Source organism: Coptis chinensis, chromosome 5 (assembly GCF_015680905.1).
Source record: "Coptis chinensis isolate HL-2020 chromosome 5, ASM1568090v1, whole genome shotgun sequence".
Classification (NCBI taxonomy): domain Eukaryota; kingdom Viridiplantae; phylum Streptophyta; class Magnoliopsida; order Ranunculales; family Ranunculaceae; genus Coptis; species Coptis chinensis.
The window spans coordinates 35232359-35244155 of record NC_141460.1 but is presented as its reverse complement, the minus strand read 5'-3'; the positions used below and the strand labels follow the sequence as shown (position 1 = coordinate 35244155).

Genomic DNA, 11797 nt, shown 5'->3' with positions numbered 1-11797 from the left:
AGGATTCATCGTGATTTTGTTAAGTGTGAGGTTTTGGGGCAGAGTTTTATGCTTCATCGATTAGGGGGCGTGCATAAGTCGCTTTTTGTTTAATTATATTATGAATCAAGATTTAGGCAGGACATAAATCCATTGAAAATATGAGAACAAATGTAAAAATGTGAGATCACATTGTTGAGCTGTTTTCATGAACCTTAACTTCGTCCTTCTTACTCACAGCGGATTGTGTTCCTTTCTACCTGATGCAGGCAAAAGAAAAATCGGTGACAAGCTGACGACCAGGACAACAAATGTTGACGCCATCCAGCTCTATATCTTCTACAAACATGCGTAGGCACTGTCTCACTTTCTTTCTTCCAGTTTTTATTTTGTTTCTTTGCTCGATTGAATACGATTGTCAATAAGATTATTTTCTTCCTCTTCAAATTGGAAATTTGGATAATCGTTACTTTTCAATAGATACTAGATAGTACCTTTCAATTTAATTTTGGAGTAGATGAGTATTTTGTATGTATATCTTTTAATTAGTAGCAGTCGAAGGAACCCATTTTGCTAGAGGTACAAACTTCCCTAATTTTTGTATTTGGGTTTCTTTAATTTTTCTCTTTTCATATTTCTGTTTCATTCTTTTCTAATGAACAACTTGATCTTTTGATTTTCCGAAAACGCTTTATCAGTTATGGAATGCAAGACGAACACAACCATGGGAATACAAGGTATGGCCGTCTTAAAATGTTATTCATTGTATCAGTTGTAGTGAGCATAAACATTTTGTTAGTAGGCCTAGCACAACTCACAAAGAATCATTGTAACAGACACTTTGTACTTGGCAATTTGAGTTGCACTTTGAGAATTTTAAATTTTGCAGAGCGAGGGTTGAATCGTGAAGTCAGTTCCTTGGGTAAGGTCTGCCTCACTAAAAGCATTTTCATATCAAAACAATTTCTTTAAAGTTAAAAGCATCAATGCAATTAATAATTGTTACTCGGGACAGTCCAAATGCACTGAGATCTCATGTTCTGGAGGTATCCTCAGGTGCTGATATAATGGACTGTGTGTCAAACTACGCAAGGCGAAGAGGCCGGGGAGTTTGTGTACTCGATGGTGGCGGCGCTTGTTGTAAAATGTTACATCTGCATCAGCCAGCCACTCCAACTGGAGGTGTGGTCACACTTCACGGGCGGTTCGAGATACTTTCACTGTCGGGTACACTGCTCCCACCACCAGCACCACCTGGCGCAGGAGGACTTGCAATATTTTTATCAGGATAGTATCTAGGGAGGATGTTCGAGATGCATTCATTTCCTTGAGTGCAGCTTCTTTAGCAGATCTTCCACCTGGGAGTGTTGTTGGTAGTGCTTCACTCAGGAGACAATCACAAATACTCTACAGATATCCGGCACTCAAGGTTAGAATGGGACCGCTCTGTCTGATTTCATCCTAATGAGACCCAGTGGTACACCAAGGGCTGTTCTAGCTCTCAGAGGAACGTTACTGAAGAGCCCAACCATTAGAAGAGATATCGAGGATGACCTTCGTTTCCTAGCTTGGGAAAGCTTGAAAAGTTCTGTAAGATTTAGCACAACACTTGAAGCTCTCAAATTGATAGTAGAAAAGTATGGAAGTACTAATGTATGCATTGCAGGACATTCATTAGGGGCTGGCTTTGCTCTCCAAGTGGGTAAGACGCTAGCCAAACAAGGACTATTCGTGGAGACACACTTGTCCAACCCACCTTCTGTTACATAGCTATGAACCTAAGATCTATTGGAGAGAAAGCCGGCTTTGCTTGGAAAAGATTCAAATCTATTCTTCCCTCCAGTGCTGGGAGTCGGAGCAACTATGAGGAGAAGCCTGCAATTCTAGCCTGTGTGGAAAATGGGTTCCACATCTATATGTCAATAACATATGTTGCTACTATAATGAACCAGCAGGGAATCCTAATGTCCATGCCAAAGCAGCCGATGACTCTAATAAGGAAAACACCAATCCCTCTCATGGTCAAGCTGCTGCAAAGCTTTTGTGATGTCCAAGGAAAAAAGAAGTTTCTTGAGGCTCATGGGTTGGTGCAGTGGTGGTCCGATGACGTGGAGCTTCAGTTGACTCTTCACAATAGCAAGCTCATAAGCAACCAGCTGAAGTCATTGTATACCCTCCCGCCGCCGACACCAACTCAAGGAAAGGTTCAATAACAATAAGTGCTTGCGCCCTTTGCTAATTTGTTTTAATTTACTTTAATATCATTGAAGTGTAAACTCTCAATTTACAGGAGTCTGTCCCTTTATATCATTTTTTGTTGTTGTTGATGTCATGAAATATCAATTAAAACCCAAAACAGCCACAAATAATCATGCATAACAACCACGAGTATTATATTTTTTATATATATATAAATATTTGGAATATTATCCATGCTTTTTAATGTTTACTATAATATCCATTTCTACTTAATCATAAAATAATAATAATAATAATAATAAACTGAAAAATATAGTTAGCATAAAGTCAATTTTAAAAAATTGCAAATCCGGCCATAGGCTGGGCCAAATAGTTAGTCTTTAGCGTTCTTTTTCCCCGACTTCGAGATCGTCCACGTTAGCAAATTTTAAGTACCCAAAATTAGTCACGAGAAAATAGGAGAAATAAAATTTTAACTACCCATGAGAATCGGGATAAAAAAATGAAACAATGAATCGGCAAAAAAAAAAAACAGAAACAACATCTAATAGAGATTATTATTATTATTTATTTTTTATTATTATGTTTTTGAGAATTCACAAAAACAAAACACTATCTAAAACCCACCGCACCTCTTTCCAAAACCCAAACAACACTTCATCTTCCCATCTCATCCCTCAAGGATAGTTGATAACAATACTACTACTCAATCAAGTAGTAGTATTGTTATAAAACTTAGATCTTTGCATTGTTAGGTTCTAAATTGTTTGCTCTAATGATAAAATATACATTGTTTGTTTTTAGTATAGTATTGTCAAGTACTTAGTTAAGTTCTCATCGATTGAACTATCTGAGAGATTATGATTAATCGGCTTAAATTAGTTGTGGTACGTCAAAAAACATGTTTCTACCATAATTTGTCGTAACTTAGTCTAGGCCTTGGAATGAAGGCAACGGTTTTACACTTTTACTATTCTTGCGCTTGGTATATATTGATGTCACCTTTGATACTGCCAGTCGAGACCTCACCAAGTGCAATGTTGGCTTGACCTTTTCGAATGCGTTTTAATTGCTACTTTGACTGTGAAGTGTAATTATATTGATTTTTATTTGTGGAGTGCTGATTGATGCTACAATCGGCAAGTTAGCTGTCCAAATATTTTGTCAAGCAGCTGAGAAAGTTAAGGTAGGACTCTCATCTAGATTTGAAATTGACATCGATTTGTCTTTCGCTACTGCTGATGCATCAGCCAGAAAAAATGTACGCATTATACTTACTAGATCAAAGTTTGGGAACTTGCAATTCTTTTAAAAAAAAATAGAAAAACATAAACCCTTCAAACAAAGTATGCAATGAATCATTAGCTATCAATATACATATATTATTTATTCAAGTGAACTTTAGGCTTTTGAGTCATTAGCTATCTATGTAGCAAGTCCGGCCATAGGCCGGGCCAAATGGCTAGTAGTACTAAAGGCTGAGATGGAAGCACAGCGCTTGCTTCAAATAGAGATGCTACGTCGCATGCCAACCTTGGAGGATTCTGGCTCAGACAAGTCTGAGAGGCATGAGCGTCGTCGCCGAAGGACAGATGGCTCAAGGTATTCTTCATCCCAGGACCAATCTCCATCTCAGGGTCCATCTTCATCACATGGCTAGGTGTTCACCATCAGTTTTTGTTCGTTGTTATTTCATTGTTTTTATTGTTTTATTAGTTGGATTTTAATTTAGTTGTTAAATTTAAATATTAATTTGTTTGTTTTATGTTGTTTGGATTTAATTTTTTTTTTAATATAATTGGTTATTTTCGAATTGTGCGTGTTTTTATCATTAATCCCACCTTCCCGAATTATTTGGGGGTGGTAATATTTATACCGAGCATAATTCATTATATGATCATCTTCCTCAGAAAGTTGTCTTGGAGTAAAGGTTGAGAATCCGGGCCGATATCGGCATATCTATGAATATGTGTGGTGGTAGCATGAAACCTAGGAGAGTTTAGAAGTTACTATCTAAATCCAAAGATAAAAGATACCGGGTTGTTAGAAAATCAAGAATATGGTTTGTTTCCGTTTCTGGTTTGAATTTTTCTATTTTCGAAATTGCCTTAAACAATTTGGCAACTTGCCGATTCGTTTTGGAAGCTCATAACCTATTTAAACTACCTTCATTCTACACTCACAAAACCACACTACACCCCACCATCATCCCTCACCTTTCACTCCAAGCTTTTCCTTCTTTTTTTCTCTTAAACTTCGCCAAAGACTTACGAAAGTGCACTCGCTTAAGTTGAGCGACTTCGCCTTCAACCTCGTAACTCTAAAACACCCGAAAGCATGGCTTCAAATGGAGCGCACCTGCGCCCTGACCTCCGTAAACAAAGAAATTTCCAATTTTCTGAGGGTTTTTCTAGGATTTTTGGAGTTGTTCTAGAGAGTAGTTTTGAGATAACATCTCCTATAGTCATTCCTGAACAGTCGTTCGAAGACTTGATGGGAACCGATACCTATGGAGCATCGTTCCGCGAGCGGATCGTGCAGTTAGGATGGCGCCATCTACTTGTAAGTGACGACGATTCATATTCAGCACAACTTACTGCTTATTTCTACGACCACGTTAGTTTCTATTGTAATCAGGATGGAGAACAAGAATTCTCCATCGTAGTCGATGACACGACATTAGAATTCAATAAATATGTGGTAGCTTTAGTTTCGGGATTACCAATACCTGATCCTGTTCACACATGGGGATATATGACCGATAATGCATACCTTTATGATTATACATATTTCCATGAGTATTATGGGGGAGGGGTATTTCGAGTAATGGACCAGGGCGATATAGCATTGCCCTCGGTAGCCTGTCCCTAAACCTAGGCACCACCATGTTATTCATCCTGATGAATATTTTGGGGGAATGGCAGTTCACTTCTGCAAACAGTACTGCTGGTGGCATTTTCCTCGCTTTAGCTGAGGGACGTCGCCGATATGACATTCCCCGAGTTTTAGTCGCTAGTCTTAAGAGAGCCCAAAGCATGAGGCGTAAGTATTTTCTTATGCCTGTTTTGGTAAGCCGCATCATGTGTAGTTGTTTACAGATTCTCGTGCCCATTCACGATTGGAAAAGGGTTGAAGTCATGAGACCCACCAATTGGGTGGTTTGCTCATTGCGAATTATGACTTGGCCAGGATGGCAGGTGCACCCTCATTTGGTCGCCCCATACATCCCATCAGACATAATAACACTTAACAGGTTAGCATTAGTAGATGATAAATGGAGACAAGCTTGGCAAGTTGTTATGGCATGGCAGGATGCGAAGGAACCTCACTTCTTTATAGAATAGGAGGATGACGAGTAAACGTTGGAGTGGAGGTAAGTTTTTAGTTTCAGTTAGTGTATGCTTATGTCCCAAGCAATTTAATTCTGTGAACCCCATAATGGGTGGAACTCTTACAGAGTTGCGTCAGTTTTTTTTTATTTCCTATATTAGTATGTTCTAACCTTGTTTTGCAGATGTTTTTCAATTTCACCTGTTTCCATGGTATTTTTCTACCCTCTTTATTTAAATGCTTTGAGGACAAAGCATGCTTCTTGTTTTGGGGGGCATAGAAACACGTGTAATTAAGGCATCTGTTAGGATATAGATATGTATAATATGTATTTGTTTTCAAGTTAAAAATTTCAAAAATATAAATAAATAAGTTTATGTTATACACTTAGGAATATTGGTATTGTTTTCTTTCTCTATGCTCTTAACAATCTAGAAATCTCACGTAGCTTTTGCATCAGAAACTTAGGTTAATATGTAGGTAATAATCTTTGCATCTATCTATAAATATATTACATGACTATCTATGATTGTTAGCAGCAAGTTTCTGAACTCTAGGCTAGAGTACTTATTCTACAAATCCTATAAGAATATAGCCTAAAGCCTTATATGAGTAAAATCCGGAGCCTAGCCTAGAGCCTTAAATGACACAAGGGAGAAGTAAAATCCGGATAGAGAAATCACACGTCCACTTGCTTGATCACTATGCCATATCCTAAGCGAGAATTTAGGCCCTCTTTGGATCGATATAGCCAGAAATTCAAACCTATGAATTATTTTCCGCTAGTCGCCCCTTTGATCCTTTCTTTAGCCTTCTATAAACCACAATTCCTTTACCCTGTTACAAAAACAAAACAAAATAAAAAATTCAACTTACCCAATCTAGAATAAGTCTGAGAATAGAATGAGTGAAGAAAGAAAAAGAGAAAAACCTGTGTAAACAAAAATTAGTTAGTTGCTTCAGAAAAAAAAAAAGAAAAGAAGTTTCCATCCAAGGAAAAGAAAAAGAAAAATAGAAATAAATAAAAACTCCAAAAATAGAATAAAAGGGAGTCAAAAGCCAAAGAAAAGAAAAAGAAAAATATGGCTAAGGATGAAAACAAAGTATAGAAGCAAAAGAAAATAACAAGGTTTTCTCTAAGTTACATAATGTGAAGACTCTATTATCTCAGACTTGTCCTTTTGAATATCCATTTCCTTCATTCTTAAACCATCTCCTAATCCCCGCAACACCTAATAAAGACCTCTAGCTCAATTAGGAATAGGTTAGTGTGATAGTAAGTGGCAGATGTGTTTGATCGACTCCGGCTTCCTTGTTTGTCATTGAGATTGTAAGGTAAAGTGTGCCCACTTTTACTTACACCGAGCAAAATAAACTTGAGGAAAAATCGAGTGGTTTTGTCTTGACATTTATGTGAGGACCTACTTAAGGACGTTATTCCGAGTTTTCAGAAATGAACCTGCTAGGCATTTCATAGTATTACTCATAGTATATATATTTGTATCATAGATGATTGATTATTATGCATATATTAGTTTAGGTTTTTGACTTGGTTATTCTTATTCATTTGCTAGTAAGATGTATAGATAGTTGAGACATGAATGAGGAAACAATAGTTTTATTTCTTAGTCGTTGTTGTATAGATGAAATTTGTGAGTACCTTCACTGGAAAACTCTCACGAAGCTATAACTCGTCCACTAGGGAATTCCTAGTGGTTTAAGGCCTTGTTGCATATGGTCAATGCAATCGCACTCAGCGAAACGAGAGTAGTTAGAACTCCATTTTTGGTCACTTATTCTAATTTCTCATATTTGCTTGAGGACAAGCAAATTGCTGTTTGGGGGTGGTTTGATAATAGCCCAAAACTGTGGTTTTAACCCTGTAACAGTCATACTTTTAGACCAATTATATGAGTAATAATTAAGAGTTAATACTGGTTACGTGTTTTTATGCGTTTCAGGCTTCAAAGTCAATTATGTGCAGAAATGTGCCACTTTGATGAGATAAAGGAGCAATGGTTGGTTGCTAAGGAGTTCTGTGATTAAAGGCCAAGATTCAAGAAGACAAAGCCTTTCAAAAGCCCGGTCAAAGCTAAAAAGTCAAAGTCAACGCGGGCAGAAACAGCACACAAAGTCAGCAGGACTTCCGAAGGCCGTATCTTTGGACTCAGACCTCGGAATTAGGTCTACCTTATGTCAAAACGACCGGCTCGGAAAGAGCTTTCCAATGATTCAAGACTTCGCCTAATCAGAGGAGCAAAAGTGGACGAAAAGTCTGTCGAAGCCAAATGCAGCTGAAGAGGCCTTTCTGGACTAAAAGAATTGGGTTTTAGGCCTGATTCTCTGGCCCAAAACATGGCTCCAAGCCCATGCACGATTTTTGGATCTGAAACATATAAAAACAAAAGCTTAGCTTTTTATTAATGGTAGCTAGTTAGACCTAAAACTATAGATAATTCTAGATCTAGTTTTCATTAAATAAAATTAAGTTTAGTTCATTTAAATTCTTGTTTTAGATTAGTCTTTAGAATCATTGTTCTTCATTAGTTTGATAAATAAAATAGCTAGTTTGTTAATTTCGATTTTGTCATTTCAATTTATAGATCTAATTTTAATTCTTGTTGAGTATCATTTCCGAGTTGTTAAATTAGATTGAAGTATTGTTAGTTAAATTAGCCAAGTTAGAATTTTGGTATGATGTTTAGTTATAATTCAATGAGAAATAATGGTTTGATGAATCAAGGCTAAAACCTCCATTAGAGGGGTTGATGAAGCCTTGATGAAAACTTAGTTGTATAGTGTAGAGTCGTTGTAGAGTCTATTCCATTCTAGAAAGTCGTGTTTCGCCATGAGAATGGGTGGACGACCTCACATGCTAGTTATAATTGGCAGAAATGCCATGCTAATTAGGGATTAGAACGAGCAATTCTTATTGTAAGAACGTAAGAATTGGATTACAATAGTCTATGCTAGGTGATTAAGTTGGATTCGAGGTGGATTCACTTCCCCTCTAATTCTTTATCTAGATTCACATTTCAGTATTCCGTAGCATTCCGTTATTCGTAACCTGTCAATTGAATCCACCCCGTAGTATAGAATTCCCCTCGTAAATCTCTCACTAGACATAAGACTGATTAGTTAAGTAAGAAATCATTCCATGCTAAAGAACTAGGAGTGGAACGAATTTGTTACTCCACTCTATTTCGATAGAATTGAGAGTAGAAAACTTGATAGCAATTAGTAAAAATAAGTTTTAGTTTACTTAAGTTTTGAGTTTCATCGTTCATTTCGTAGGTAAACTTTATCTTTTTATGGTTATCATTATTCATAGGCGAGAAGACAATAGGAGTCAGGGTGCTCAGGACTCAAACAGAAATTATATGGGTTGGAGTTGACATTCATGACGGGGATAGGCTTTTATTGAACAGAAATAGCCTCTACCTTTTTAGTTAGAGATTCGATTAAATTTTTAAGTTCTGGATCGGGTTTCATCTCAAACATATCGGCGGCCTTAACTGTTGAAGAAGAACTAGCAGAGCGGGGGATATCATCACTACCCCCCCCCCCCCCCAATTATTATTGCACTTAGTTTGATCTTCTAAAAATTTGTAAGCCTCCGAGGCTCCTTTACTTAGGAAACTACCCCCATTCATTATGGCAAGGACTTCTTTATGGTGGTGTAGAAGTCCTTTGAAAAAGGCACGAACTAACGTGTCTTTCGCTAGGTTATGATGTGGACACTCTATAAGGAGATCGGTGAGACGATTCCAAGCCTCTGAAAATGATTCATGAGGATTTTGTCGAAAGAAATGAATCTTGGAAAGCATCTCATCCGTCTTTAAGGGTGGGTAAAAATGTTCCATAAACAACTGAACAAGTTTAGCCCACGAGTCCACAGAATTAGGCGCTTGGGCAGTTAACCAAGACGCCGCCTTATCGGCTAAGGTGAAGGGAAATACCCTTAGTTTAATTTGTTCCGCACTAACCGTAGGATGGTGGAATGTTGTAAGGACTTGTTCAATCCTACGCATGTGTTGATAAGGTTTTTCATGAAAAACGGGTAACAAACGGGTATGCTAAAACGATGCAAGATTTAGGGCTATCGCTCAAGGCTTTGTAAAAGTCGGAGAGAGGAGTCTCTCTTTCTTCAGCCATTATGTCAGGTGTGGTGTGTGGAATAGTAGCTAGAGGTGTAGTGATTGCCTGATTGGTATACTAGATAGACGTGTTTGTTGACGTTGACGGTTAATTACGTTCGGTGTTTTTCTCCTGCCAGACCTTAATCTCATGCAAGTCTAAGTCTAAACACGACAACACTCCAACCAATCTTGATATACTAGTATAAACCTCTAACTGGAAATGCGAGGTGTGGAAGAAAAGAGTACCTGAATACCTCCTTGCTTCGCTTACGAATAGCGTCTTGTTTACGCGTGATCAGTGTGCATAACAAGTTAGAACACTGAAAACTTGAAGAAATGGAAAGTTTGAAACAAACCTGAGGAAATCGGGCAATTTCAGCAGAGGGCGCAGGTGCTCTCTGTTTGGGCGCAGGTGCGCTCCGTGTAACTTCAAGTTACAGTGTTTGAGCGCGGGTCGCGCTCGGTTTGGGCACAGGTCGTGCTCAGGGTTCCAGGCGTTTGGGCACAGGTGCGTTCCGTGTAATTTTTCGAGGAACTTTTCAATGCTAAAACGGACAACCACAGTATGAATCAAACAAGGGTGGGTGGGTTTAATGGGACTTAAAAATGACTAATTATACTATGAAACCAAAGCTAAAGGGAACTAAAATGGCAGCGGCGCCATTTGATAAACGTAAAAAGAGTAGTTTTACCAATAACTAAAGCTCGCGAGAACTCTAAACGCTAGTAAAACTAGAACTATTTTCGTGTCATAGCATTTATCAAAGTTTTCTACTCTCAATCAAATTAAGATATAGTGGAGTAGGAAGTTCATTCCACTCCTAGTTCTTTAGCATGCGATGGTTTCGTGTAAACTAATCAATCATAAGTCTAGTGAGAGATTTACGAGGGGAATTCTATACTACGAGGTGAATTCAATTAACAAGTTACGAATAACGAAATGATAGAATGCTAAGGGTTTGAATCTAGATAAAGAATTAAAGGGAATTGAATCCACCTTAACTCGACTTAATCCTACTAACAAAGACTCGTCGTGATCCAAATTGAATGCTTCGCATATCAAAATAGTAATTCTAATCCCTAATTATACATGACATTTCTACCAATTCATAACTAGCATGTGAGCGATTAAACCCATTCTCATGGTGAATTAATCGTTTCTAGAGTGGAATAACTATCACGACGATTTCTAAGTTTAACAAAGATCAAGCTTCATCAAGGCTTCTTCAACCCCTCTAATGGAGATTTAACCTTGATTCATACAACTATCATTTCCCATTGAATTAAAACTAGACATCATATAAAAATTCTATCTTTATGCAATTTGTCTAAACAATAATTGAAATCTTAGGTAATAACTGGGAAATGAATAACAAGTAATAAAGGAATTTAGATCTAAACAATTGTAAATGACAAAATCGAAATGAATAAGAATCTACTATTTTATTTATCTGATCGATGAAGAACAATGATTTCAGAGTTTAATCTAAAACAAGAATTGAATTGAAACTAAACTTAATTAAAAACAATTAAAACTAGATCTAGAATTATCTATAGTTTAGGTCTAATTAGCTACCATTAACAAAGAGCTAAGCTTTTCTTTTTATATGCTTCAGATCCAAAAACCGTGCATGGGCTTGGAGCCATGTTTTGGGCCGGAAAATCGGGCCCAAAACCCAATTCTTTTAGTCCGGAAAGGGCTCTTCAGCTAGATTTGGCTTCAATAGACTTTTAGTCCACTTCTGCTCCTCTGATTGGGTCAAGACTTGGACCATTAGAAAGCACTTCCCGAGCCGGTCGTTTTGACATAAGGTAGACCCAATTCCGAGGTCTGAGTCCAAAGATACGGCCTTCGGAAGTTCTACTGACTTTGTGTGCTGTTTCTACCCACGTTGACTTTGACTTCTTATCTTTTACCGGGCTTTAGAAAGGCTTTGTCTCCTTGAATCTTGGCCTTTATCACAGAACTTCTTAGCAACCAATCCTTGCTATTTTATCTCGCCAAAGATGCACATTTCTGCACATAATTGACTTTACTGCCTGAAATACATAAAAAACACGTAATCAGTGTTAACTCTTATTTATTACTCACATAATTGGTCTAAAAGTATGATTATTAAGGGGTTAAAACTACAGTTTTGGGCTCTTAT

At 37.5% G+C, this 11797-nt stretch overlaps 1 long non-coding RNA gene and 1 pseudogene across 2 annotated transcripts; both read left to right on the top strand.

Moving 5' to 3' along the window:
* The first annotated feature begins 272 nt into the window (after window positions 1-272).
* LOC147497386 (uncharacterized) lies at window positions 273-1114 on the top strand. Of its 2 annotated transcripts, XR_015197111.1 has the most exons (4): window positions 273-330; window positions 678-716; window positions 816-901; window positions 1036-1113. It is a non-coding gene; the product is annotated as an uncharacterized LOC147497386 (long non-coding RNA). The 2 variants fall into 2 exon arrangements; XR_015197110.1 differs by lacking the exon at window positions 273-330 and having other exon boundaries at window positions 341-716; window positions 869-901; window positions 1036-1114.
* Window positions 1115-1124: 10 nt separating this feature from the next.
* On the top strand, window positions 1125-2382 carry LOC147497385 (GDSL esterase/lipase At4g10955-like; annotated as a pseudogene).
* The last annotated feature ends 9415 nt before the right edge of the window (window positions 2383-11797 follow it).